Source organism: Neofelis nebulosa, chromosome 5 (genome assembly GCF_028018385.1).
Source record: "Neofelis nebulosa isolate mNeoNeb1 chromosome 5, mNeoNeb1.pri, whole genome shotgun sequence".
In the NCBI taxonomy this organism is placed as follows: domain Eukaryota; kingdom Metazoa; phylum Chordata; class Mammalia; order Carnivora; family Felidae; genus Neofelis; species Neofelis nebulosa.
The window spans coordinates 152,231,242-152,257,838 of record NC_080786.1 but is presented as its reverse complement, the minus strand read 5'-3'; the positions used below and the strand labels follow the sequence as shown (position 1 = coordinate 152,257,838).

Sequence of the window (26,597 nt, the reverse complement as noted above, 5' to 3'; positions counted from 1 at the left end):
TGGGAAAATGTAGGCTTAAAAAGTTAGACACAGGAAATGATCACCACTCTTCATGGGGGGTGGACACCTTCCTTTAAACCTCTGCTGGAGCTAGTTGTTGATTCCAGGTCCCCACCCGCAGCGCGGCTCGGGTGTCGGTGACGTACGAAGCACCACTGACGTGAGCCCAATGGTGATCCAGTTTCCCCTTGCCTTTTTCAAGTCGGACTTCGTTGCTTTAGCTAGTGTTGGTGCCACCTTATATCTCATGTTAAATACGCACAATTTGTTTCCGGTTCACCTGACAGCCACTCTTACTAGGTGAATGGTGGCGAGTCCCATCAATGAAAAGTAGACGGTAGTGTCTGTTTTTCAGTGTTGACAGTGTGGGCTGGGAAGCAGGAGAGCAACATCCACAGGGTAGAGTTCCCATTTCCAGGTCATTGCAACCAGTGGGGTGCCACCTTCCTTTCAGAGCCCGGCCATATCGCTGATCCGGCAACGTGTTACAGGCATCGACTCACATGTTCTGTTGCCATCTTACTGTTTAATCTTGAACCAACTGTATAGGTAATAGGCTGGGCCAGACAGTGAACTATCGGTGGCCACGGACCCTATCTCTACCAGATGGGCAAATGCAGTATTTTGCACCCAGTAGACTGAGTCTGTGTTGGAGAATCCAAGATTTGCATTTTGAATATTTAAAATAGAGTCGTACAGAAAATGGTATTATCACCCTGAATAATTTCAATGATCACTTGGGGAAGACAAAAGCAGTGAATATTTTAGTGCTTGCTCCTTGGAGAGTGATAAAAAGTCACCAAGTCGGAGTGCCTGGGTGGTTCAGTCAGTGGAGCGTCCGACTCTTGATTTTGGCTCAGGTCATGATCCCAGGGTTGCGGGACTGAGTCCCACATTGGGCTCTATGCTGAGCGTTATGCCTGCTTGGGATTCTCTCTCCCTTTTTCTCCTTCCTTCTCTCTGTCTCTTCTCTCTCTCTCTCTGCCTCCGACTCTCTCCCCTCCTTGCATACTTATGCTCTAAAATAAAATAAAATAAAATAAAATAAATCACCAAGTCAATGGGGCATCTTTCTTTTTAGGCTGGAAATATCAAAGGGCAAGCGAGGTGTGTGATTCCATCTGGTGATGTGGACACTATCCTTCATCAGCACATCGCATCAAACGGTCCCCTCCCTCCCTACAGGCCTCGCTTGTTCTGACACTTGTTGCCCTGAGGTTTTGGTTCCTGAACATACACAGAGCCTCTTGTCCACTTCTCCCAAGTTCAGCCCCTGGCCTCTGGCACAGCCCACTGGGAGCGCATTGCATGTTTTCTGGCTCTTTTTATTTGATTTACCAGTTATTGAAATGATTAGGCTGTAACTCTTTCTTTTGTAGCATCCTGAACCACTTCCCTATGAGCCCATATAGCTCCTATCTCTGATAGCCACACGGAAGAATGTCATAAAACATCCTGATTCTCCATCAGTACCCTTATTTCTACAGGACGTAAATGCACCTAGGACTCATTTCAGACATTTACTATTAGCAAAATTGGGTAAATAACTGGGGTTTTTGCTTTTGGATCTTTCCCATTGCGGGATTGTGCCTGTGGCCAAATATTCTAGTTATTGTGGAAAAACTGAGTGATGCAATTTGGCTTAAATTGTGCAAAGTGAAAGATCCCAGCCAAGTTGTCACAAACTCTAAAGGACTTCACACCGAAGACGGAGCAGGAGTGCAGAAAGAGGGTACCAGGCACTCTTAAAATACCAGCCGTAAACCCCTTCTATTCCTTGTCAACCTAAGCAGAGGGTCCACACTGCTTAGGGAAACACTGCCTCACGCCGATCTACCCAAAGGTACACACACCTGTGTTAAACGAGAAATGGGCTCAAGGGGAAGACTGTCCATGGTCACTCTTGTCCTCGCACGGCATTTCCCCTTATCAAGGGCACTTGTAGACGCTGCCGAGTCATCAGCAGGGCAAAGAGATGATAAAGAATGCCAGTAAAAGGACGCCTTTTTCTTTCTTTGTTCTCCTTGACAGTCCAGCCCGAATAAGAGGATCTGGAGAATTCCGAGGCAAGCTTGGGCTCCTGAAAGCCAGGCTGTGCCTCCTTCAACTCCCTCGGTGGCTGACAGCACGTATCCGGGCTGGAAACGGCATACTGGATTGGCTTTCCTCCCCCCACTAAGAAATATCCCTCAGGTTACTCCCCCTTTGTGCATTTATTTTTGGCCACGTGCTGGAGGACATTTTCTTTTTTTTTTCTTTTTTTTCTTCTTCTTATTTTTAATTTCTTTCATATTTATTTTTTTTAGAGAGAGAGACAGACAGAGTGCAAGCAGGGGAGGGGCAGAGAGAGAGGGAGACACAGAATCCGAAGCAGGCTCCAGGTTCCGAGCTGTCAGCACAGAGCCCGACACGGGGCTCGAACCCACGAGCTGTGAGATCATGACCTGAGCCAAAGTTGGACGCTTAACCTACTGAGCCACCCAGGTGCCCCAACATTTTCTATCTCCATCATCTGTTGTGTCCCAACTGCTTTGGTTCACCACTGTGGGTCACCCCCGTCCGGAGCGAGCGTTGACTGACTAACAACTTGTAAGTTGTCACCCTACTCCCATTGTCGAATTTCTGCTAATCACTGAACACTTGCCTTCGCTCACTTCCCTTCTGAAATCTGTGTGTACTTACTAGGCGGCGGTGATTCCAAAGGCACGGCATTACGGTTTATCAGTCAATAAATAGCCCTTATCCCCCAGTGGAGCATGTGCACCAACAGGAACCCTCGGGTTATCGGCTTAGACTCGCAGCGATCTCTTGGGCAAACAGCGTCATGTTTTGCTTTTCAAATTGTTTAATGGTATATCTTATCTCACCCGTCAGCTCTCGCTCCATAGTGTGGAGACCAACAGAGAAAAAAAAAAAATGAACCCAAAATGTAATCCTTGCCTCGGAATGCTGAACTGTGATATGATTTCTTTCTGGCAAAACAGTACGCTGGAACGGGGGGGAACGTATAGGTTTAGTCTCAGATAGGCATGGAGTTGATTCTAGAATGTACTGACTGCATGACCGGGGGGAAGTTCACTGAATCCTCTGAGCTGGTTTGTGCGCTAGTGAACTAAGGGAAGGAAATTTATCTCCCGGGTTCTCGTGCAGTTTAGACGAGGACGAGGGATGTGTCTGGTTCCATGAGCGCTCTGTCAGGGGACCCCGGCGAGCAGGGTTCTGTGGGGAAGGGGGCTGGTGCCAAGACACTCTTCCTGCCCATGGCGCTCGGCCACTGTGACAGGACACTCGCTTGTTTTGCCTGAACCCAGGCAAACCCTGGGGTTTGCAACCCCTAGATGCTCTTTTCTTCTGTGTTTGCAATGAATTGTGGGACAGCTCAATTGTGGGAGACTTGGATTCCTCCAAGATCTGCTGTTTTTACCGGTCCTCACACAGAGACCGTGAGCCGGCCTAAAATATCTCCAATGATTTCATTCCCCAGAAGTCCTGCTTCTTCTTCCAAGGACGGCAACATAGGGCTAAGGGCTTCCGAGGGTTTTCTGAGTATCGTTATATTTTTTTCTTTATCGAAAACCACTTGGGTAGTCAAAGAGTTCAGATTACTTGAATAAATAGGACCTAATTAGCTCGTTCCTAGGAAACGAGTTTGATCGTGCCAGTTTTCCTGAAGTGCCTTGCATTGCAGTGATAAGCTAGAAGGTTTATACCACTGAGTTAAGCATTATTTCTTGACTTTTATGGGACATTAGCATTCCCAGAAATCAAGCTTGACAATCTATCTCCAATCTTGGTGATAGAACCTAAAACAATATTTGACGTTGCACAAACACCCCTCCGGTTTCTTGTTTGCTACTGACGTGTTGACTCTGCCCTGATACTGAATCAAATACAGATACAACTAACTTGGTTATGTGTGCGAACAGAGATACGGGGTGGGGGTGCGCTGACGGTTCACGGTTCCTGGTGAGGCAATGCACTCCTACCAGCGGTAAGTATACAGTGAAAACCTGGGGGTGTGGAAACCACTTGGGCAGGGTCAGCAGGGGCCAAATGTGGAAGCAGCGACGCTGGTCAGTTCACTGCATCCCAGAGATGGAATTTCAGTTAAGAGGGAAGCCTGCGTCAGCAAGGTCCCGTCTGGTTTTGTTAGGGGAGCGGCGAGGAGTGGAAAGCTTGTCTACAGCGGTACACGCAAGACCGTGTGTGTGTGTGTGTGTGTGTGTGTGTGTGTGTGTGTGTGTTCCTGGTGTGTGTGTCCCCTGGCACACGGGGAAGCCTGGGGGGAAACCGGCACGGGATGAAACACGCAGGGGAGACGCAGGGGCCGACTTTGCTGTGTGCAAACAGGGTCGTTGGACCTTGAGTTTTGAAAATTGTTTTCTGCTTTTTAGGTTTGTTTTCTGAGGACCTGTAATGAACAAATGTCAGGATGCCCAATGCCAGATAGTGATGTTATGTTTATTTTTTAAAAAGGGGCACCTCGGGGCACCTGGGTGGCTCAGTCGGTTAAGCGTCCGACTTCAGCTCAGGTCATCTCAAGGTATGTGGGTTCGAGCCCCACGTCGGCCTCTGTGCTGACAGCTCAGAGCCTGAAGCCTGCTTCGGATTCTGTGTCTCCCTCTCTCTCTGCCCCGCCCCCACTCATGGTCTGTCTCCCTCTGTGTCTCAAAAATAAATAAAACATTTTTTAAAAGGGCGGGGGGGCACTTGGGTGGCTCAGTCGGTTGAGGGCCCGACTCTTGATTTCAGCTCAGGTCGTGATCTCACGGTCTTGGAATCAAACCCTGTGTCAGGCTCTGTACTGACAGCACAGAGCCTGCTTGGGTTTCTCTCTCTCACCCTCTCTCTCTCCCTGTCTCTCTCTGCCCCTCCCCCACTCTCTCTAAATAAATAAACATTAAAAAAACTCATTTATTAAAAAAAAAAAAACCGCTGTCACCAACCTGACAACAGTGATACCGTCTTTCTGCCTGGAGGCTAAGTGTGGAGTGGCCTTGGGAGCTTTGGGGTACAGAATAACAGGCATTTCTTCTCATTCCAGGGCTTTATTAAATCTATCATCTGTCTATCTATCTACCCATCCATCCACCCACCTGTCCTTCATTTTCTGACTTTCTGGTGGAACTTTCTGTTTTTCTTTGAATTGAAGGTCAGGATAGCCTCCAATTTAAAATGTCTCCTGTCATGGGGCGCCTGGGTGGCTCAGTCAGTTGGGTGGCCGGCTTCGGCTCAGGTCATGATCTCGCGTTCCGTGAGTTCGAGCCCCGCGTCGGGCTCTGTGCTGACAGCTCAGAGCCTGGAGCCTGTTTCAGATTCTGTGTCTCCCTCTCTCTCTGCCCCTCCCCTGTTCATGCTCTGTCTCTCTCTGTCTCAAAAATAAATAAAACGTTAAAAAAAAAAATTAAAAAAATAAAATAAAATGTCTCCTGTCAGAAAGACGAGGTTCAAGTTTGGTTCTCAAACATGCATTTATACTATTGTGAAGAGCAAGTTCTAGAAATTTTGTGGAGTAGGACTGGTTCTACCAGTCTGATAGACAACTAGGTAAATACTTGGCCCTTACACACACACACACACACACACACACACACACACACCATATTGGCCAGGTAGCCAATATTGTGGTCACAAGGTAGGGGGACATGAAACATAATTTACCTCCTAAAGATTATGTTGGAACTTTACTTGCTTTATGGTATATTTCTACTTTTTTTTTTTAATTGAAATCAAGCACTGGGGATGTTCATACTTTGCCTAAATGATTAACACTCATTTCAACCATGATTATAGAAACACTCTCTTCAGGTTACTATACGTCATCTCTTAACCTCCAGCAGATAGTAGGGAATATGGAAATATCCTCATCCCTCACATGAGTTTCTGTGCATTCAAAGAAAATCAAAGGCAGCCCTGGAATTTTTATTTTTGGCCTGTATTCTGCAGAAAGTTTCCTCCAAAAGTTTGTCCTCATTGTATGCTGACAGTAACCAATACCCTTGGATCTGATTGTACTTGGCAACATAAGAAAACTTTAGTGGGCTCACTGCTCAAGAAAAATCAAGAGTTTCTTCATGGGTTTGAGTCTTATTCTTGAACCATTATCCCTTGAGAAAAGAAATTGAGACTCTGGCCCAGACACACCATTCATTTTGGTTTTAATGATAAAAACCATCATTGGTTGAAGTCTTACCATGGAGCAGGAATTTGACTTAGGTGTATTATATCCACTGCCTTGTTTAATTATTATTATCTATCAAGTTATTTATTCTAATAGTGCACTTATTATCATATTAACAAATCAGGGGTGCCTGGGTGGCTCAGTCGGTTAAGCATCTGTCTCTTGGTTTTGGCTCAGGTCATGACCTCACAGTTCATGAGTTCAAGCTCTGTGTCAGGTTCCGTGCTGATGGTGCAGAGCCTGCTTAGGATTCTCTCTCTCCCTCTCTCTCTGCCTCCCTGCTCTGCAAACAAATCTTTGAGATAAGGATTATTCTTTCCACTTTATAGATGAGAAAACTAGGCTTTAGGTTAAGTCATGTGCCCAAGACCAAAGAGCTAGTAATTTGAGGCACAGAGATTCAAACCCAGGTCTCACTTCAAAGCTCACACTCTGAATCACTGTATTTTACAGCCACCCATGTGGGTCACCTCAGGGTTAACTGAGCTGCAGTAACAGGTCACGTCATGAAGAACAGAAATGGCCAAAACTGAACACATGACATCAGACTGGAGTCCCGTTTGATTTCTAGTTGTAGACATCCTTCATCTTTTAAGTTTTATTTTATTTATTTTTTATGGTTTATTTTTGAGACAGAAACAGACAGCCAGACAGACAGAGCACCAGTGGGGACGGGGCAGAGAGAGAGGGAGATGCAGAATCCGAAGCAGGCTCCAGGCTCCGAGCCATCAGCACAGACCCCGACGCGGGCTCAAACCCACCGACCCCGAGATCATGACCTCAGCTGAAGTCAGATGCTTAACCTACTGAGCCACCCAGGTGCCCCTATTTACTTATTTTTTAAGTTTATTTATTTACTTTGTGTGAGAGAGAGAGAGGGGGAGAGAGAGAGAATCCCAAACAGGCTTTACGCTATCAGTGCAGAAACCGACATGGGGTTCAAACTCACAAACAGTGAGATCATGACCTGAGCTGAAATCAAGAGTCAGGCTCTTAACCAACTTGAGCTACCCAGATGCCCCCTCCTTCATCTTTGGAGAAGAATATATAAGTGGAATCATTTACAAGGTGACCTCACAGCCTAGTTTCAGATGAGGAGGATCTCAAGGGAGGGACCGGTGGGGAGACTGGTAACCTTTAGTAACTTCCTTCCGATAGTGTTTTCAGCACTGTGACAGTAATGAAGTGGAATGGAGTTCCCCAACCCCAACTACACATTAGAATCACCCAGAGAAACTTTGTAAACAGCCAAGGGATTGTGATTTAGTTGGTCTGGGGTGAGGCCTGGACGTCAATATTGTGTTTCCCATCCTGAGATGATGGGTTTGAAACCAAGGCTGAGAACCCCTTCCGTGGTCACAGAGAGGGCTGGCTGTACCTTTCCCCATCCTGAAAAGAGCATCTTGGACCCACCGTGTCCATGTGGTCATCTGCCTTTGGTTGTGTCCACGGCCCCTGGTTGGCCCTTTGCTCTGTTCCCAGTCCAGCCCTCTGGTGACTTCGACGACCTCTTCTTAAGAAGAAAAGAGGCTGTTCTTAGTCTGGAGTACCTACTGGTTCCCATTAGTTCTGCAGACTAAATACCTTAAAGTTTACAAGACAAATCCCCACTGTCTCATTAGCCACCAGTGCCATTGTCCCTAGGGCCTGGGATAAGACACAACTTTTCCAGGAGTCAAAAGAAAAAGTTCACTCTCTCCCACTTCCCTAGGTCATTTTGAACTCTGGGTTGTGTGAGAATGAGGTGGAACCAGAGATAAAGATTTTTTTTTTTGGCTGGGCTTAGATATCTTTAGAGGGGGCACTTGGAGACTCGGGGGCCCGGGAAGTCAAAAGTTCTACAGACAATCTCCAATCTGTTCCAGATCAGACAGAGGCAAAGTGGAAGGCACAGCTATGCAGAGGGGGTTTTGGTAACCACCAGAGGAAGAAAGGCAGTGGTCCACGGTCAGTTCCTAGGGCTCGGTTCCGTTCGGGTTTCTGTACCAAGCCTGGAATGTCAACGCATCTCTGCTTTCCTGGCATTTTTAGGGTCGCAACTAAGGGACCAAAGCCCATCCCTTTGTCCTCCCTTGTGGAGGACATATACAATTTGTACATGGGAATTAGCTGTTGTTAGACCCAGGGAGAATGAAGGAGGTACAGTCTGGTGTATATTACATATTGATCCCTCCTCAAAACACATCTAATCTGGTACAGTCCTCTCTTTCTCTCTCCCGGAGTCTGGTGGGTGAGAAACCAGTTTGACCACAAAGAGCTTAGTGAGCCGGCGCTAGGAGCTTTGTCTCAGGTTCAGTTTGTGTCAACAGGAGAGTCACAAAAATGAGGTATTATTTAAAAGAAAAAGGAAGAAAAAAAAAGAAGGCAGTGCCTCGGTACTTTTCTTAAGTGGGTCAAGTTTCATACCTTCTGAAAAGGGAATAAAGAGGGACTCAAGCTTGGGAGTCACTGAGCAAGTCTCTATTCAAGTAACAAATGAATAACACTAGAAATGCAAATGAAAATGATCTCACATAGTTTACATCCAATTCAACACGAGAGAACCGAACAGTTCACTTTAGGAATGGTTATTTTATGGTAAGAATAGGCTAGCACAGGAGAAAGCAAACTATAGCCCAAAGGTCAAATGCGGCCCACAACCTGTTTTTATAAATAAAGATTTATTGCAATGCAGCCATGCCCATTTGTGTTTATGGCTACTTTCATGCTAAAACGGTGGTGTGACAGAATTGTGACAAGGAAGTATGGCTCGCAAAATGCGTAATGTTTACTGTCTGGTCTTTTTGAGAAAAAAAGAAATTGCTGATCCTCGATTCGACAGATCAAACGGTATGAAGTGTATTGTTCGAAACAGACTTCCTGGTCACAAGACGTACAGGAAGTCTCCAGAAATAAAGGGGTTCTTTCCAACAAGGAATTACCGAGCTCCAAGCGCAAGGTTTGTCCTGGGAATATAAGAGAATGAAAAGATGTTCACTTTATAACCCTGCCCTTCAGAAGATTACAGCCCAGTAGAAAAAGTCAGAAAGAAGATAAATACTCCCCAAACGTTGTAGCTTGAAAACCCATTCAAAATCTTAACTTCCGAAAAATCTAGCCCAAGTCTCACTGATGGCACAGACAAGGGCGAGAGGTGTTCAGTGCTTCGGAATTAGACATAAGCTATGTCCCATCTTTTAGCCACATTTCCATTGTTGGCCATTTGTTACTTAAATAAAGACTTGCTCGGTGACTCTCAGGCTTGGGTCCTTCTCTCTTTCTAGACCGTGCTGAGGTCACAGCGCCGGGTGGAGAGGCAGGGAGTCGAACCTCCACCATTTGTTTCCTCCTTGTACACCGACCATTTGGCTTGACAACTTTGTTTATTTGACGTTCACCAAGTTGAACCAAGTGCGATGGGTCAGGCGCCTTCCTACCAGCTAGGAAGACAGCGGTAAACAGAGCAGACCCTCCACGCAGTCCCACTTTCTTTCCTCTTCACCATCAGCTTCTAAGTAAACATACAAAAGCCTCATTCGTCGGGAGGTAAAGAAGACAAGGAGGGCAGTCATGGGGGTCATGGAAGTCATGACGGGGGTCATGGGGGTCATGGGGGTCAGTGAGGTGGCCAGGAGGCCGGGCATGTGCCACTGAAGAGGCTCGTCTGGCGCTGAGATGGGGGGAATCGGCTGAGCAGGTCGAGTCCTAGAGGGGAGGCCGGAGAAGGGAGGGTTTGGGGGTGTGCGGGGGAACAAGGGTGCCAGTGTGGTAGGCGAGGCGTGGGGCGGGCTGGGGAGGAAACCTTGCAGAGCTTGTGGGCATGGTAAGAATTTGAAACAAAGCTCCTTGGGCATCGATAACAAATATTGCACAGGCCTCCGTCTTTAAACTCCTTGCCCTGGGTGTTTGTTTGGTTTGGCTCTAAGGGCGCATGTTCGCATGTGTATGTGTGCGTTCGTGTGTTTGCAGGGCAGGGATCTTTTCTGTGTGGAGACCCGCGTGAAACCCTGGTGCTCGGGCATCCCCAGAGCGCTGTCAGTGGGGCAGAAATAAGCAGCAGAGAAGCAGCAGAGGGAATGGCATGTATCTAGAAGCAACTTTGGGTCGATCCGGGAAGCTCATAACCACAGTAGGCCCGGCTCCCTGACTATGTTTTCTGTTTGGGTAAAGAACCAAGAAAGAGCATGAAAAATGCACCATTTGGGTCTTGCCTGAACAAAACAAGGTGACCTGGGAGCACAGCATCGGGTAGAGATGCCCAGAGCCCAGGGAGGGAGGCAGCCACGACGGCCAGTACTCTTGCATCTGTTGAGGATAATCCCTCCCTGGACAGAAGAAAGCGGTTTTGGGGTGCCTGGGGGGCTCAGTTAAGTGTCCGACTTTGGCTCAGGTCATGATCTCACGGTCCATGAGCTCGAGCCCCGCATCAGGCTCTGCGCTGACAGCTCGGAGCCTGGAGCCTGCTTGGGATTCTGGGTCTCCCTCTCTCTCTGCCCCTCCCCCACTTGTTTTCTCTCTCTCTCTCTCTCTCTCTCTCTCTCTCTCATAAAGAAATAAAATTTTTTGGGGCGCCTGGGTGGCTCAGTCGGTTAGGCGTCCGACTTCAACTCAGGTCACAATCTCGCAGTCCCTGAGTTCAAGCCCCGCATCGGGCTCTGGGCTGATGGCTCGGAGCCTGGAGCCTGGAGCCTGCTTCCGATTCTGTGTCTCCCTCTCTCTCTGCCCCTCCCCTGTTCATGCTCTGTCTCTCTCTGTCTCAAAAATAAATAAACGTTAAAATTAAAAAAAAAAAAAAAAAAAAAAAAGAAATAAAATTTTTTTAATTAAAAAAGAAAGAAAGAAAAGAGCAAGTCATTCTTGAAAAGTTTAGGCTAGGGGCGCCTGGGTGGCGCAGTCGGTTAAGCGTCCGACTTCAGCCAGGTCACGATCTCGCGGTCCGTGAGTTCGAGCCCCGCGTCAGGCTCTGGGCCGATGGCTCGGAGCCTGGAGCCTGTTTCCGATTCTGTGTCTCCCTCTCTCTCTGCCCCTCCCTCGTTCATGCTCTGTCTCTCTCTGTCCCAAAAATAAATAAAAAATGTTGAAAAAAAAAAATTTAAAAAAAAAAAAAAAAAAAAAAAAAAGAAAAGTTTAGGCTAAAAAAACCCTAGGATAATCCACGGAGGGTGAAAATCTCTTATCGCTTTGCCCAGATTGACTTAGGTAGTTGCCTCAACTGCACACATTGTCATGAATTTGCTGTTTGTAGCACAGAGTCTGGATCTGGAGAGCGAGTGCCTTTGTACACGTTGGAAATGCCGGTGGGTCACCCCCATCCTTGCCGTTTGCCAGGGACAGGGAGGTGACCGGCCGGCCTCACCACAGAGGCTGTAGGTTCCTGGGGTCCACTGGTGATCTGAGCTCCCGTACCCCAGCCTTCGATGAGACACCTGGCACGAAGGCAGTGCCCCAGCGCACAGGAAGGTGACCTAGCTGCCTTGCACTTAGGGAAACTGCAGACCTGAAAATTCTCAGCAAGAAAAACATGTCTCACCAAAACGCAAACCAGTCACTTGGCATCCAGTCTCTGACGCAGGGCTCCCCGACCGGCAGGAAAACCACAGTAAAGAACTGATTAGGCTGCTAGAACACATTCCACGGGCTGTCCAAGGCTATTTTTATTTTACAATAAGGTACAATATGTTCCATGATGCTGTCTCTCCTGGCTTTTTTTTTTTTTTATTATTATTATATTTGCATACTCATCGAATCCAGTAAATCACAGAGAATCTTTCAATAATTTGAACAAATTAGCAATTTGGGGGTGTGTTTATTCGATTCAACAGCAATAATAATGCCCACGTGCCACTTTTATTGTGAGTAATACACTGATGGCTGGTACCACCTGTTGACCACAGAAGCCTTTCATGGGAGGTGGGCCTTTCTAGAAACTAAGCCCCAGGAGGGGCGCCTGGGTGGCTCAGTAAGTTGGACGTCTGACTTCTCTGACTTCGGCTCAGGTCATGATCTCACGGTTTGTGAGTTCGAGCACCGAGTCGGGCTCTGGGCTGACAGCTTGGAGCCTAAAGACTGCTTTGGATTCTATGTCTCTCTCTCTCTCTCTCTCTCTCTCTCTCTCTCTCTCTCTCTCCTCTCTTTCTCTCTCCTCTCTTTCTCTAAAAATAAATAAACATTTAAAAAAATTAATAAACAAATATAAATAAAATAAAATAAAATAAAATAAAATAAAATAAAATAATATAAAGAAACTGAGCCCTAGGAAAACTCTGGAGCTTCACAGACCAAACGCTTGCATTGTTAAATCTTTTTGGGGGGTGGGGGGGGCGCTCCTGGGTGGCTCAGTCGGTTAAGCATCCGACTTCAGCTCAGGTCATGATCTCACAGTCCGTGAGTTCGAGCCCTGCGTCGGGCTCTGTGCTGACAGCTCAGAGCCTGGAGCCTGTTTCAGAGTCTGTGTGTCTCCCTCTGTCTCTGCCCCTCCCCTGCTCACGCTCTGTCTCTCTCTGTCTCAAAAATAAATAAAAACATTTAAAAAAATAAATCTTTTTTTTTTCTTTTAAGAAAAGTCAATTGTGAAAGCAATGTCTGGTTAAGCGTTATTTGGTCAAGAAATGTACTCACTCCTTGTCATATTCCAAGAACTTTACCCCTAAGAAAGCAAATGTTCCTGTTTTCACTTAGACTCCATAAAAATTATCATTGTTTTGGAAGAAGGAATAGGCCCCTGTAACATAATGGATATTCAACAACCCAGATGCATTGGGGGAATGACTTCCCACCCGCCTCTGAAAGGAAAACAGACAACCGGTGTAAGATTACTGGCAAAGCCCAGACCACGCATCAAGACTCACACTCAAGAAAAACTTCCTTGCTAATGCTTAACTTGTTATCGTAACCGCGGTTGATTTTTCAGAACTTCCTAGCGACTTTCTAACCGTTTTCAATCGGGAAACTGGACAGAGTGCCTCTGATCCAGCCATCGGGCTCTCTGAAGACGGTCTTGTCTTGATGACCTTTGAGAACTCCCCATTGTTTTAACTTGTTGCCGACTTTGGAAAGTCTAGAGGCCACAAGAGGTTGACATCCGCAGTGCCATGGTGGGAGTCTACATTTCTTGTTGGTCGTCAAAAAAGAGGGCGGGAAACAGCCATTACTGCGATGAAGTGTATTTTACTACAGTGGTCCCTGGCGCTACAAGGGTGAGGGGAGGTAGAAATGACTAGTAAACCCGAGGGCTGTATCTAGTTTTTCATAACGAGCGGAAGGACTAGGGAATGGACCCCAGAACTCGAAGCCCCGCAAGGGGGTGGCAGTTAAATCGGTGCCTGTGTGTGCAAATTTGCACCTCATAGGAAAGCGTACGTAAACCAAGACTCTTGTTCTAACGCTTCAGTGTCAATTTTGCTGACAAGATCAGGAGACGGGAGCCAAACTCCTGCACGAAGTGATACAGTCGTGGCAAAAATGTCCTTTTTCTGCTGTCGGGCCGTCACAGCAAAGCAGATGCGCAGGATGTTTGCTGTTCCCATTTCAAGGTGAGGTGAGAAGCCGGGGATGCTCCTGTGCCCTGGGCGGAGGTGCTGGTCTTTCCCTCGTGACTCTAATTTGTATTTTGAGATAAGGTTGGAGGAGCTGATGGGTTTTTTTTCCCCCTACCTTTGGTTTGCTCATGAGCCTGCCAAGATCTTGCACATCTAAGCAGTACCTCGTCCATTGTTGAACTGTTATTTTTTATTTAGCTTTTATAGGGTACCAAAAATGTGGCTGGAGTTAAGTAACTTTTCTACTTTTCCAGCTACAGTGGAAATTATTTTTGTTTGAAGCTCTTCAAAAGAAGAAAGGCGGGGCCGGTCGGGGGGTGGGGGGTGGGGCACATTAAAATGAATCAGGACCCAGAAGAGGTTTTTCAGAACTCCTGTGTTCAGATTCCCTGCCAAGGGAGTCCTGTGAGTTGCCCATGGGTTCTCTGGGGAAGCAGGATAAGTGCCTTAGGTGGCTATTAAATTTGGTGTATTTTCTGGCTTGGCTCTGTGACCTTGGGCCGTTCAGATAGCAATCTCGTGGGAACTGAGGATTGGTTACAAATATCAAAGTTGTAACGTAAATGTGACATCAAAGAGATTTCTGGTTGAATTCTTAGCGGCAAGTGTGAACATGCCTCCAGGAACATCTGGCTCCTTGAAGTATTGAAAATGTGCAAAAAAAAAAAAAAAAAGGAAATAAAAACGAGTTCTGAATGCTTCTCCATCCATCTATGCCATGTGGATAGACCTTCTCTTCCTCCTGTATCAGCAAGCCGGGCACCATAGCTTCTATGGTTCAGTGGGAAATGGCTTATTTCTTCAAGTTCAAGCCTCTGGTGTTTCCATCCAGAAACACCCTAGATGTCCATTGTCACGGCTGCCAACCTACTGGTAGGATTTGAACTTACAGACCTTCCCAAGGGACCTGCCTTCCAATTGCAGGGCTGTCTTTAACCAGGGAGTGAGCTCTGAGTCCAAAAATGCTTTGTAAGGGAAGGACAGGTAAAGGGATTTAGAGAGCCCAAGGGAGAAACCTTCTTCTCCTACACCCTTGTTTTTCCATGCCAAACCCTGGACAATATAGTATTGGAAAATACTTTTATCTAATTATTCTATTTTTGTCCTCTTGTCCTTCCACTGGGAAAAATTTCTTCCTTTTATGAATAATCTTTCAGAGGACTTCTCTCCCAGGTTTAAATCATTACAGCCTTCGACCTGGAAGTCAGAATTAGGCTGGTTTTTAAATAATGTGCCTTTGTTTTGTCTTTGCAATTAACAAGAGGTGTCGTGGTGATCGAGCTTTAAGACGCCTGCATTCGCGTGCTTGTGTTTATATCGAGCACACACTGTGGGTCCTGCTCTGGCCCAAAGGGTGGTGCTAGCCCCTTCTCGGAGTTGCCTTGTTGATCCTCTGAGCCCTGGGAAAGCTCACATTGCTACAGTTCGCTGGACCCCGTCACCTGCCCAAAATGAACAGAGCGCCTGAACGCCACTGATCTTGATGGACAGCCAAGATCACTTTTCACGTCCAAATGAGGAACACCAGGAGGGACTATTGCAATAGTTGCTGAGTGAGGACAGTACGAAGGAAGAGGCTGGGACTTGCCTAACTCACCAGCACGAACTCTTTCTGCGCGAACAGTCAGGCCTCCTCCGTGGCAGTTAAACCCTACGCTTCTCAGCCGCTTACGAAAGATAAGCAGGAGACTACAAGACGGTGTGATAGAGTCTGACTCCATTTCTGATCTCTGACTGCTTGTAAGCCCCACCTCCCTCCCTCTTTTGCCCCACATCTAGGAAGCTGAGAACCAAGCCTGGGTGCTCCTTCCTTTGCCGGTGGTGGAAAGTTTCGACCCCACAAGCTCCGACCCACATGTAGCAACTCTCCCCCTGGCCTCCTCTCCTACTCTCAGTAAAGTACAAGCAGGCTCCTTTCTCTGCTGTCTTAAGATATTTGGGGATCATCTTGGGATGATCTGCCCTGCTCACCCCATAAAGCCTCACTATATCGGTAGCAAACCTTTCTATGCCCTCTGGGTGAATGCAAGTACGGTATCAGCATCAACACCTGAACTCAATTTTGGGCAAGGGGTCCCCCGCCTCTGGAAGACATCTTCACAGGAGTTGACTTAACTGGCCGTGTCAATGTCACCCTTCACCTTTTCCCTATTCCTGCTGGTGGCATAACAACCGCCCCCCTTGCGGTATGGAGACTCAAACCTGTACTGAGTAGAAAGAAAGAGGGAACCTGCGTCCCTGTGACGTTGTGAGTTGCCCCCGCCCCCAATCCCTACACCACCTGCTTCTGGGTCTCTCGAGGCTTGAAAAACAAGCCGAATTTATTCCGCTGCTTCTAGCTCAAGACAGCTCCAAGTATAGAACTGTGACTGAGTTGTGTCTTGACCTCATAAGTAGAATTTAGTGCCGGGATGTGAACAGGTGAACATCAAAATACTGGAGACACGCCTAGGACTAAGTCATGAAGTCCCTGGATATTTTCTGGGCCAGACTCCTTTGGGGAGAAGCGAGCCGACATAAGTTCCCAGACAGAGCCTGCTTTCACAGCTGGAAAATGGTCCGGAGATTGGTCTCCAGTAGAATTTGGAGAGAGGTTCAGAGCCAAGCGTTTTGGGTGGGGAGCCACGCATATATCTAAGTCATACTGCGAAGGTGCCTGAGAGAACCAATGTGTCAGGAAGAAGGGGGACTGTTAACTGAGCACGATTCTTCCATTGGTAACGTGCTAGATGTGAAGAGAGAAGAGAATATAGGCTTCCGTCCCTTAATACCTGGTGGAGGAGTGAGCGCAAGGATGCTAAGAAGTCATGAAGGGAATGACAACGGGCTTCTTCAAATATAATTAGAATTTTATTTGCATAAATTGACACTAGAAGCCAGTGCAAGCGATGATGAAGGAAATCGTGTTAGCCAGGTACAGGCAACTGACCAAAGCTAAAACCCCCATCACTGCCCTCAGTAAGCTGAACAGGAGGTCCCATCCTGACCTGGAAGATAATGCAGAAAGTGGGGAGAGCTGGAAGCAGGCCCCCGATGGTGTGGCCTTTCCATACAAGCACTTGGATGAAACGACATGGTATTTGTTTTATTTTTTATTTAAAAGATTTTTTTAATGTTTATTTTTGAGAAAGAGAGAGAGAGAGAGAGAGAGAGACAGAGCATGAGCAGGGGAGAGGCAGAGAGAGAGGGAGACCCAGAATCCAAAACAGGCTCCAGGCCCTGAGCTGTCAGCACAGAACCCAACACGGGGCTCGAACTCACGGACTGTGAGATCATGACCTGAGCTGAAGTCGGATGCTTAACCGACTGAGCCACCCAGGTGCCCCCACAGTTATTTATTTTTTGAAGAAATGAATGAGTACAAAGGAAAGCAAAAGGAAGCAACAACACAATTGCAGAATAGAAATGTTAGCATAGTCTAAATGGCCTATGTTTAGAAAAACTACATACTTATTCTAGAGAAATCATCTCTGACTGGAGCTCATCAGAGATCCAAGTATTTTACCTCCACATTTCTCTTTGTTGTCGGTAGAAGTTAACAGACAACTTCCAGAGGGCTTCGCAGACCAACAGACGCTGACTTGAAGCGGTTTTTTAGAGTAGTTGTAAGTACTCAGTATCTTAGTATTTTTAATAGTCCATACGTCAAAGACAAAATGCTAAACATTCATGCTGTTGAGTGAGCACACAGTCAGAGAGAAGAAGGAGGACAAATCCCCCTCACGGGGCTCCCATTACAGCCCTGCGTGGGGTCATAGTGGGAGCGTCTACACCTTCTTTTCGAGGAGTAACAAATATGCTCAAATTCCAGCTCAACTCTTTGGGCAAAAGAAGAGAGAGTTTAGTCAAAACCGGAAGCAGTTTGGTGACAGATTTTCTAACAAACAAAGGCAAAAGGAAAAGGGAAGAAACTTCTTAAACTACTTCAAGAAAAGCTCCAGGGGCACGTGGGTGGCTCAGTTGGTTAAGCATCCAGCTTCAGCTCAGGTCATGATCTCACGGCTCATGAGTTCGAGCCCCGCGTCAGGCTCTGTGCTGACAACTCAGAAACCGGAGTCTGCTTCGGATTCTGTGTCTCCCTCTCTCTCTCTGCCCTTTCCCTGCTCACACACACACTCTCTCTCCTTCAAAAATAAATAAACATAGAAAGAAAGAAAGAAAGAAAGAAAGAAAGAAAGAAAGAGAAAGAAAGAAAGAAAGAAAGAAAGAAAGAAAGAAAGAAAGACAGACAAGACCCAAACTAGAGTCTCCGTGTCCAAAAACCTGTTAAATCTACTGAAACCTTTCACTGACCATATTGATTTTTTGGGAAAGCGAAGTTCTCAGCTGAACTCCCAGCATTTCTTGATTTTAGAGGGAACTACTTTATGTGGGTGTCTGGACATCACCCTCCGCTGAAGCATGGAGAAAGTGATCTAGTAACACACCCAACCTGCCCGACAGGTATTGCCTCTACCTGGATGGCTAATTCATGAGTCAGAAAACACCTCTGTTGCCAGCTTGGCCTTTCATTTCATTCTTGAACTTGTCAGACTTGGGATGCTGAACAAATTTTAAAATTCAGAAATATGGAACATCACAAAAACAAGTCCCTCACTACTCAGCTTTCCAAAAGAGCAGATGTCTTTGTGCATAAACTCGTATGTATTGAAATGTTTATATAGGCAAGAAGGAACTCTATAATAATATGACACCACTCAAGCTGGGTCTGTATAACCACAGGAAAATCAGACACTGAAGCAGCTGTGAGGGTTTCAGAGCATCTTTGGCCAGTTCAAAACAAGTTCCCAGTTGTGAAGTACTCTTTCATGAATTAGAGATCGTTAGACCCAGCCTTAGTCAGTCTGTCAAAGAGATCACAAAGTCAGGATGTCCCTTAAGCTTGCCATTGTTATATCTTGCTGAAAATAAGTCGTTTCATTTGCGTATTTCTCTTTGGTCTACATGAAACCCAGGACTACAATAACTAATCACTTCACACCATATTGTGTAGAACTTTTAGTCAAAATATGGTTCAGGGCTTATAACGTATGTGAATGTAATATATATGACCATGATAGCATAAAGGAGGTGGAAAGGAACGAAGCTATGGTTACCCAGATGGTAACTGGAATCTACAGGAACAAATGTAGCGAACAAGAAATGAAACATAAAAAAAAAAATCGATCACAACAAAGCCTTGAAATATACAGTCTCTGTCCTTTCTGATCTTAGCTTCCTTAAAACAGATGAAATTATATAAAGTCAAAATTACAGCAGTTTACTGTTGGGCTTACAGAAAATAATATGTATAACAATAATATTACAAAACAAGGGAAGAGGTTGGAGCTTTGTAAGAGAAAAGTTACTATATCCCACTGTTATTAAGTTAGCATGTCTAAAGTCGATTTCAATAAGTTAAGGCATGTACCATAAACCCTAGACAATAACTTACTCTAAGCCTAAGAAAATTACTCAAAAACAAAGGAAAAAAGTCACTGGAGAAATTAAAGTCTTACACTAAAAATATGCATTTAATGCAAAGGAAAGTAGTGAAGAGAAATAGAGGAACGAAATGTGACACGAGATATGTAGAAAGCAAAAAGCCCAATGGAAGCTACACATCCAACCATACCAATAACAATATTAAATGTGAAAGGATTAAACAGTCTAATCAAAAGGCAGAAATTGTTAGATTGGAGAAGAAAATATGATTCAGCTCTACGCTGTCCACAGGATGCGAACTTGAGATCCAATGATACAAATAGGTTGATGGGGCGCCTGGGTGGTTCAGTCAGTTAAGCGTCCGACTCTTGATTTTGGCTCAGGTCATGTTCTTACGGTTGTGAGATCAAGCCCCCTGTCAGGCACTGGGTGTGGAGCCTGCTTAAGATTCTCCCTCTCCCTCTGCTCCTCCCCAGCTCACGCACGTGCATGCATGCATGCTTTCTCTCCCTCTCTCTCTTTCTCTAAAAACAAAACAAAACAAGGCAAAACAAATAGGTTGAAAATCAGAAGGCTGGAAAAAGATATGCCATCCTAACAGCAACCAGAAAAGAAACTACTAATATCAGGCAAGGTAGATTTTAAGACCCCCCCCTAAAAAAAATGTTAATAGAGATAAACAGGATATTTTATAATGATGAAAAGCATCAACTGATCAGAAAAATATAGTTGAAAACATATAGGCAACTAAAAACAGTGGCCCAAAACAGATAAAGCAAAAAACTGACAGAATCGAAGAAGAAATAGGCAATTCAACAATAACAGCTGAAGACTTCCATATCCCACTTTCCATAACGTATAGAATAATTAGGAAGTAGGTTAAAAGGATATAAGACTTGAAAAACACTACAAACAAACAAGAACAAACAAACATTTATAAACCACTCTACTCAACAATAGAACAGATATTTTTCTCAAGTGTACATGGAACGTTTCTCCAGATAGACCATATGCTAGGCTTAGTAAACTTCAAAGGTTTGAAATCATGTAAAGTATATTCTCTGAACTACAATGGAGTGAGATTAGACATCTATAATAAAAAGTAGTTTGGGAAATTAGCAAATATGTGGAAATACACAGTACATTGCTAAATAACCAATCAAAGAATACATCACAAAGGAACTTAGGCAATACTCTGAGATGAAAAACAACTAAACATAACATATCAAAACATATAGGATACGAGTAAAGCAATGGTTCTAAGGAAATGCACATCCATAAACACCTACATTAAAAAAGGAAAAATGATCTCAAATCAATAACCCAAACTTCCACCTTAAGACACTGGAAAAGTAAGAGAAAACTAAAGCTAAAGTAATCGTAGGGAGTAAATATTAAAAACTTCAGCAGAAATTAATGAAACAGAGATCAGAAAGACCATGTAAGAAATTAATTAAATCAAAAGTTTATCCCTTGAAAAGATCAACGAAATTGACAAAGCTTTGGCTAGACCAAGAAAAAAAATAGAAAACTCAAGTTATTAAAATCAATAATAAAAGAGCAGAGCAGTCATCACTGCTAATCTTATAGAAATAAAAAAAGAATAATAAGGGAATAGTATGAACAGCCTTGTGCCACGGACACACATTACATGGACAAGTTCTTAGAAAGACGCAAACTATCGCGAGCGTGCCTCGGTGGCTCAGTCAGTTGAGCATCCGACTTGATTTCAGCTCAGGTCATGATCCCAAGTAAAAAGATTAAATTACTAACTTAAAAACTTCTTGTAAAGAAAAACCCAGGCCCAGATGACTCAATGATTACATTTGACCAAACATTTAAACATAAATTAATAGCAACAATTCACAAAGCATTTGAATAGAAAAGGAAGGAACAATTCTCAGCTCATTCTATGAGGCCAACATCACACAGACACAAAAAGCAAACAAATACATCGTAAGAAAACTCTCCAAACTACAGACCAATATCTTTTCTGAATATAGACCCAAAAATCCCTCAGCTAAATACTAGCAAACTGAATCCAGCAATATATAAAAAGGATTATCCACTATGACCAAGTTGAATATATCCCCAAAATGTAAGGCTGGTTTAACATCCAACAATCAATTAATGTCATACCCCATATCAATAGAATAAGGACAAAACCACACATCATTTTAAAAGAACAGAAAAGGCATTTGACAAAATCTAACACCCATTCATGATAAAAAATATATTCAACAAACTAGGAAGAAAATAAACTCTCTTCAACCTGGTAAAGGACATCTACAAAAATATCCAGACAACATTATACTTAACGACGAAAGATTGAATGCTTCTTCCCTAAGATGGGGAACAATACAAACATGTCCACTCTTTTTTAAAAATGTTTTTAAATGTTTATTTATTTTTGAGACAGAGAGAGACAGAGCATGAATGGGGGAGGGTCAGAGAGAGAGGGAGACGCAGAATCCGAGGCAGGCTCCGGGCTCTGAGCTGTCAGCACAGAGCCCAAGGCGGGGCTTGAACTCACGGACAGTGAGATCATGACCTGAGTCGAAATCGGATGCTTAACCGACTGAGCCACCCGGGCGCCCCAAACATGTCCATTCTTGATACATGTATTTAATACTATGTTGGAAGGTCTAGCCTGGGAAATTAGGGAAATAAAAGGAAGAAAATCCAGCTAGATTATAAAGGAAGAAGGAAAATTATCTCTGTTTGCGTATGGCATTGTCTTATTTATAGGAAACCCTAACGAGTCCACTAAAAAATTACAAGTTCAGCAAGATTGCAGGATATCAGACCAATTTACAAAAATCAATTATATTGCTATATGTTAGCAATGAACAATCTGAAAATGACATTAAGAAAACAATTCCATTTATAACGAGATCCCAAAAATGTTTGGGAGTAAACTTGACAAAAGTAATGTAAGACCTGTACACTGAAAACTGCAAAAAGTTGTCGAAAGGAATGAAAGGAAAGCAAAATAAACAAGAAAGCATTTCATGTTTGTGGACTGAAAGACTTAATATTGTTAAAATGGCAATATTCTTCAAACTGATCTACAGATTCAATGCAATGTCTATTAAAATCTCAGTTGGGGGGGGTGCCTGGGGGGCCCAGTCAGTTAAGTGTCCGACTTGGGCTCAGGTCATGATCTCGCGGTCCATGGGTTCGAGCCCCGCATCCGGGTCTCTGCTGACAGCTCAGAGCCTGGAGCCTGCTTCCGATTCTGTGTCTCCCTCTCTCTCTGCCCCTCCCCTGCTCATGTGCTCTCTCTCTCTCTCTCTCTCTCTCTCTCAAAATTAACATGAAAAAGAAAAGCTCAGCTAGCTGTTTTTCAGAAATTGTCAGTTTCTATGAAAGTCCAAAGGATCCAAATAGCTGAAACAAGATTGAAAAAGAATAAAGCTGAGCAGCTCAGGCTTCCTGATTTCAAAACTTATTACAAAACTACAATAAACCAGAACATGTAGAACTGGTATAAGGACAGACAGATCAATAAAATAGAATTGAGGCCCCAAATAAACTTTCACATTTGTGATCAATTAATTTCAACAAGGGTGCCAAGACAATTCAATGGGGACAGAAAAGTCTTCTCAATAAGTGAGGCCAGCACAACTGGATGCCCGCTTGCGGAAGAACGAAGTTGGATGCCTTCGTTACATTATACAAAAAAATTAACTCACAATAGACTATAGAGCTAAATGTAGGAGCTAAAATTATACAGCTCCTGAGAGGAAACATGAAAGCAATCCTTTGCGGCCTAAGGTTAGGCAAAGCCACGAATATGACTTTAAAAACACAAGTAATAAAAGGACAAAAAATAGATACATTGGAGCCTAATCAAAATTGAAAACTTTTAAGTTGTAAACCACACTGCCAACAGAGTGAACAGCCAACCCACAAAATGGGAGAAAACATTTGCAAATCATATACCTGCTAAGGGACTTGTGTCTATATAAAGTCTTTTTAACAACTTAATAATAAAAATTTTTTAAAAAAATTCCTGATTGATCTGAATGGACATTTCTTCAAAGATAAGCAGCTGGTCAACCAGCACACTGAAAAGATGCTCGCTGTCATTAGTCATTAGAGAAATGCAAATCAAAACCACAATAAGATGCTACCTGCCACCCACGAGGATAATTATAATGAAAAAGACACGGAAGGGAGAAATTAAAACCTCATACATTACTAGGAGTGATGCAAAGTAGTTGCACTAGGAAAACAGTTTGCCTGTTCCCCGAAACGGGAAACATGGAGGTAGATGATCGAGTAATTCTACTCCTGGGTCTGTGCCCAAGAGAACGAAAACATACATTGCCACGGAAACTTGTACGTGCATGTTCAAGCAACACTATTCAAAATAGCTGAATGCCATCTACTGATGAATGCATAAGGAGATATAGTTTATTCATACACCACACCATTCGTCAATAAAAAGGGATGAGGTCTTGATACATGCTACAACATGTATGAACCTTGATAACATGATGCTGAAAGAAACCAGGCACAAAAGGTGGCCTCTCATATAATCGCGTGGATATGAAAGCCGCACAGTAAGGACAATTCTATACAGATAGCAGGCATATCTGTGGCTGTCGAGGGCTTGGGGGGCGGAGACGGTGGGGGCGAAATGACTAAAGTGGATTAAAATGTGACATTCGGAGGGTGAGAAAAGTGTAAACTTGATCGTGGTGATTGCACAAGCCCGAACAAACTAGAAGTCATTGAATTACACTCTCCAAAGAGGTGCATTTTTTTTGGTATGTGAATTACACCTCAATAAAGGTGCTATAAAGTCGAATCCATGTAAATCAGTCGTGTAGTATGAGTTTTGGTTTCCTTGGAGGAATCATTCATTATGGTAGCGTTTTCCAGTGTTTCCACTTGTGATATTTTGAGCTAAATCATTATTTGTTGTTGGGGAGTGTCCCTTTGTCCTGTGCATCCCGGGATGTTTAGCGGTATCTTTTGCCTCTATGCACTAGAAGACAGCAGCGTCCCTTCCCCCCAGTTACGACAACCGAAACGATCTCCAGACATTGACCAATGTCCCTTGGGGGTGCAAAACAGCTCCCGGTTGAACCACTGTATACAGTGCTTAGTAGCAGTAATTGTACAAAATCAACACTTCAGCTTTTATTAATCCGTTAGGCTGATAGAAGCTTACATACTTGCCCCTTATTTCTTACAATAAAACTAAGGAATAGAATGTTTTTGCTACTTTCAACTTTTGTCCTGGAGCTCCAGGGGCATCCAGTTAGGAAAATGGTCTAGGTGCAAAATTATAACTTGCCACAGAGGAGTGCCCGCACCGTGCCTCTATTTAACTACCATACTCGGTATTGTAATTTAGCAGGGTCTAATGAAGTGTTGAATTTGCTTGCCACCCATTTAATAGACAGTCTTCTTAAAGAAGAAAGGATCTAGAGAAGTGAAATGCCTTTGTTTTGATGCTATTACTGGTAATAGAATAAATATCATTGCTATCTATGCAGAGTAAGAAAAAAAAAAACAAGCAGGACCCCGTGGAGATTTTACTTAAAATGTTTCACTTGAATTTACTTGTTTTTGGTAACTTAGCCAAGGGAACCTCTCAATCGGTATTCAAGGAGTTCCACCAAAAGCCCAGTGATCGGAAAACATGAAAGTTGATTTCCAAGGGACGCCACAAGGCATGTGATCGATTCTATGGCTGCTTCGCACAAAGCTAAAAAGGAACGGATGAGATGGGGCGCCTGAGTGGCTCAGTCGGTTAAGCAGCCGACTTCGGCTCAGGTCATGATCTCGCCGTCTGTGAGTTCGGGCCCCGCGTCGGGCTCTGGGCTGATGGCTCAGAGCCTGGAGCCTGCTTCCGATTCTGTGTCTCCCTCTCTCTCTGCCCCTCCCCCGTTCATGCTTTGTCTCTCTCTGTCTCAAAAATAAATAAACGTTAAAAAAAAATTAAAAAAAAAAAAAGGAACAGATGAGAAAAATAACTATCTTGAAACCCCAAGAGAGGCCAGAAGCAGAACTGTGAGTCCTAGAGAAAAAAAAAAAAAAAATGAGAAAAGTGTGATGAATGTGACAAGAGGGTGTTGAATCAGTCACCAAGAAAAGGGAACGTGTCACTTTCTCACAGAGTTGCAGCAATAGAAGCAAACAAGGAAAGCCGTGAGCCCATGCGATGGGCAAACGTCCCGGGTTTTATGCTCACATCCTCACAAACACATTATTCGCCACTGAGGAGCACTGCCGTTGTCATGTACTCACTTTATGCTGTGAAAATCGGAGGTCTCACATTGGCTGACTTTCCCTCCACAGCAAAATCATGTAGTCTTTCCATAACCGAGCCCTATGCTAATGAAAGACCTCCCCCGCCCCGCCCCCACCACCGAGTCCTCTGGAACATCTACAAAGGACGTTAAGATGGGGGGTGGGGTGGGAGGTGGTCTGAGAATTGCGTTCCGCCTTTCCACGTTGCCCCAGATCAGCCGGGAGCACAGCCAGGATTTTCCAGCTCGTTTGTTTCATAGGGATTTCTCTCTTATCCTGTGCTTACTTCTTTCAGTCTAACCAATTCAAAGAAATGGACAGCACCAAAGTCATGCTCCTGTCCTTCCCTCGACACTCACAGTCTGATCTGAATATTTGGCAACACTTTTAACCTCTCTTATGACTCAATCCTACCCTGGGCTTTTCACCTTCAAGTTCTGCCCGTTCTCTCCTGCCGTGAGCCTCCAGTTCCAAAACTCCAGACGATCTTGGCCACGTGTTAGGAGAACAGGAGGCATCCAGCCACCAAGCTACCTGTTGCGAAAAGCCATTCCGCACCCTTTTCTGCTTGGACACTTACCACTCCCACTGGTCCTGTTCTGTTCCTCTGGGAAGTCCCGGACTCCGGTGCTGAGGGAAGGACAGGATGAGGAAGGCTTCCACGAAGAGTGTGTGTGCACGCTGGATGTGTGTGCGCTGTCACCTGGCCGTGTGGCTCTCTGTCACTAAGTGTGGAGTGTGACGTAGAACGAGAACTTAGATTCGTCTAAGTGAAGGCACCAGGGTCCTGGGTTTTAAACATCTCCGCAGACTCGCTCATCTCACACGAAATTTCTTCCACATCCTTGGAGTTGACAGGAATTGGACAAGCCTTGGTCTTACCACAACCCAGCGCATTGGGCAATCCAAGGGCGGGACTCTCTCTCCCTCAACATGGGGTTGCCAGTTCAGTAGGGCCTGAAGTTCCTTTTCTGAAAAGGAAAGTCCATGCTGTGGCAAAAGCCAGTGAACATGGTTTTTCGTTTCTTATGTTTTGTATTTTGGGGGGGAAAAGAGGGAGGGTCACTTTTAATCAACCCAAGTGAGCAAAGAAAAAAAAATAGGGTTTTACCATCAAAGAAAGAACCACCTGGTGAAAAGTTCCCATAAAACGCAGGCTTTGCCCCACTTTGGATATCTCCCTGTCTTTGTCCTCTTTTCTTTTGTTC

At 44.7% G+C, this 26,597-nt stretch overlaps 1 protein-coding gene across 10 annotated transcripts in view; it reads right to left on the bottom strand.

Moving 5' to 3' along the window:
• Positions 1-26,287, bottom strand: part of KCNJ15 (potassium inwardly rectifying channel subfamily J member 15) — a 78,538-nt gene extending 52,251 nt beyond the window's left edge. For 6 of the 10 annotated variants that reach the window (XM_058732000.1, XM_058731999.1, XM_058731998.1 and 3 more), the window contains exon 1: positions 25,970-26,287. The gene's annotated coding sequence lies outside the window, so the exon portion shown is untranslated. The remainder of the gene's footprint in view (positions 1-25,969) is intronic. The other 4 variants (XM_058732006.1, XM_058732005.1, XM_058732004.1 and 1 more) reach the window with 1 other exon arrangement.
• Between the last annotated feature and the right edge of the window lie 310 nt (positions 26,288-26,597).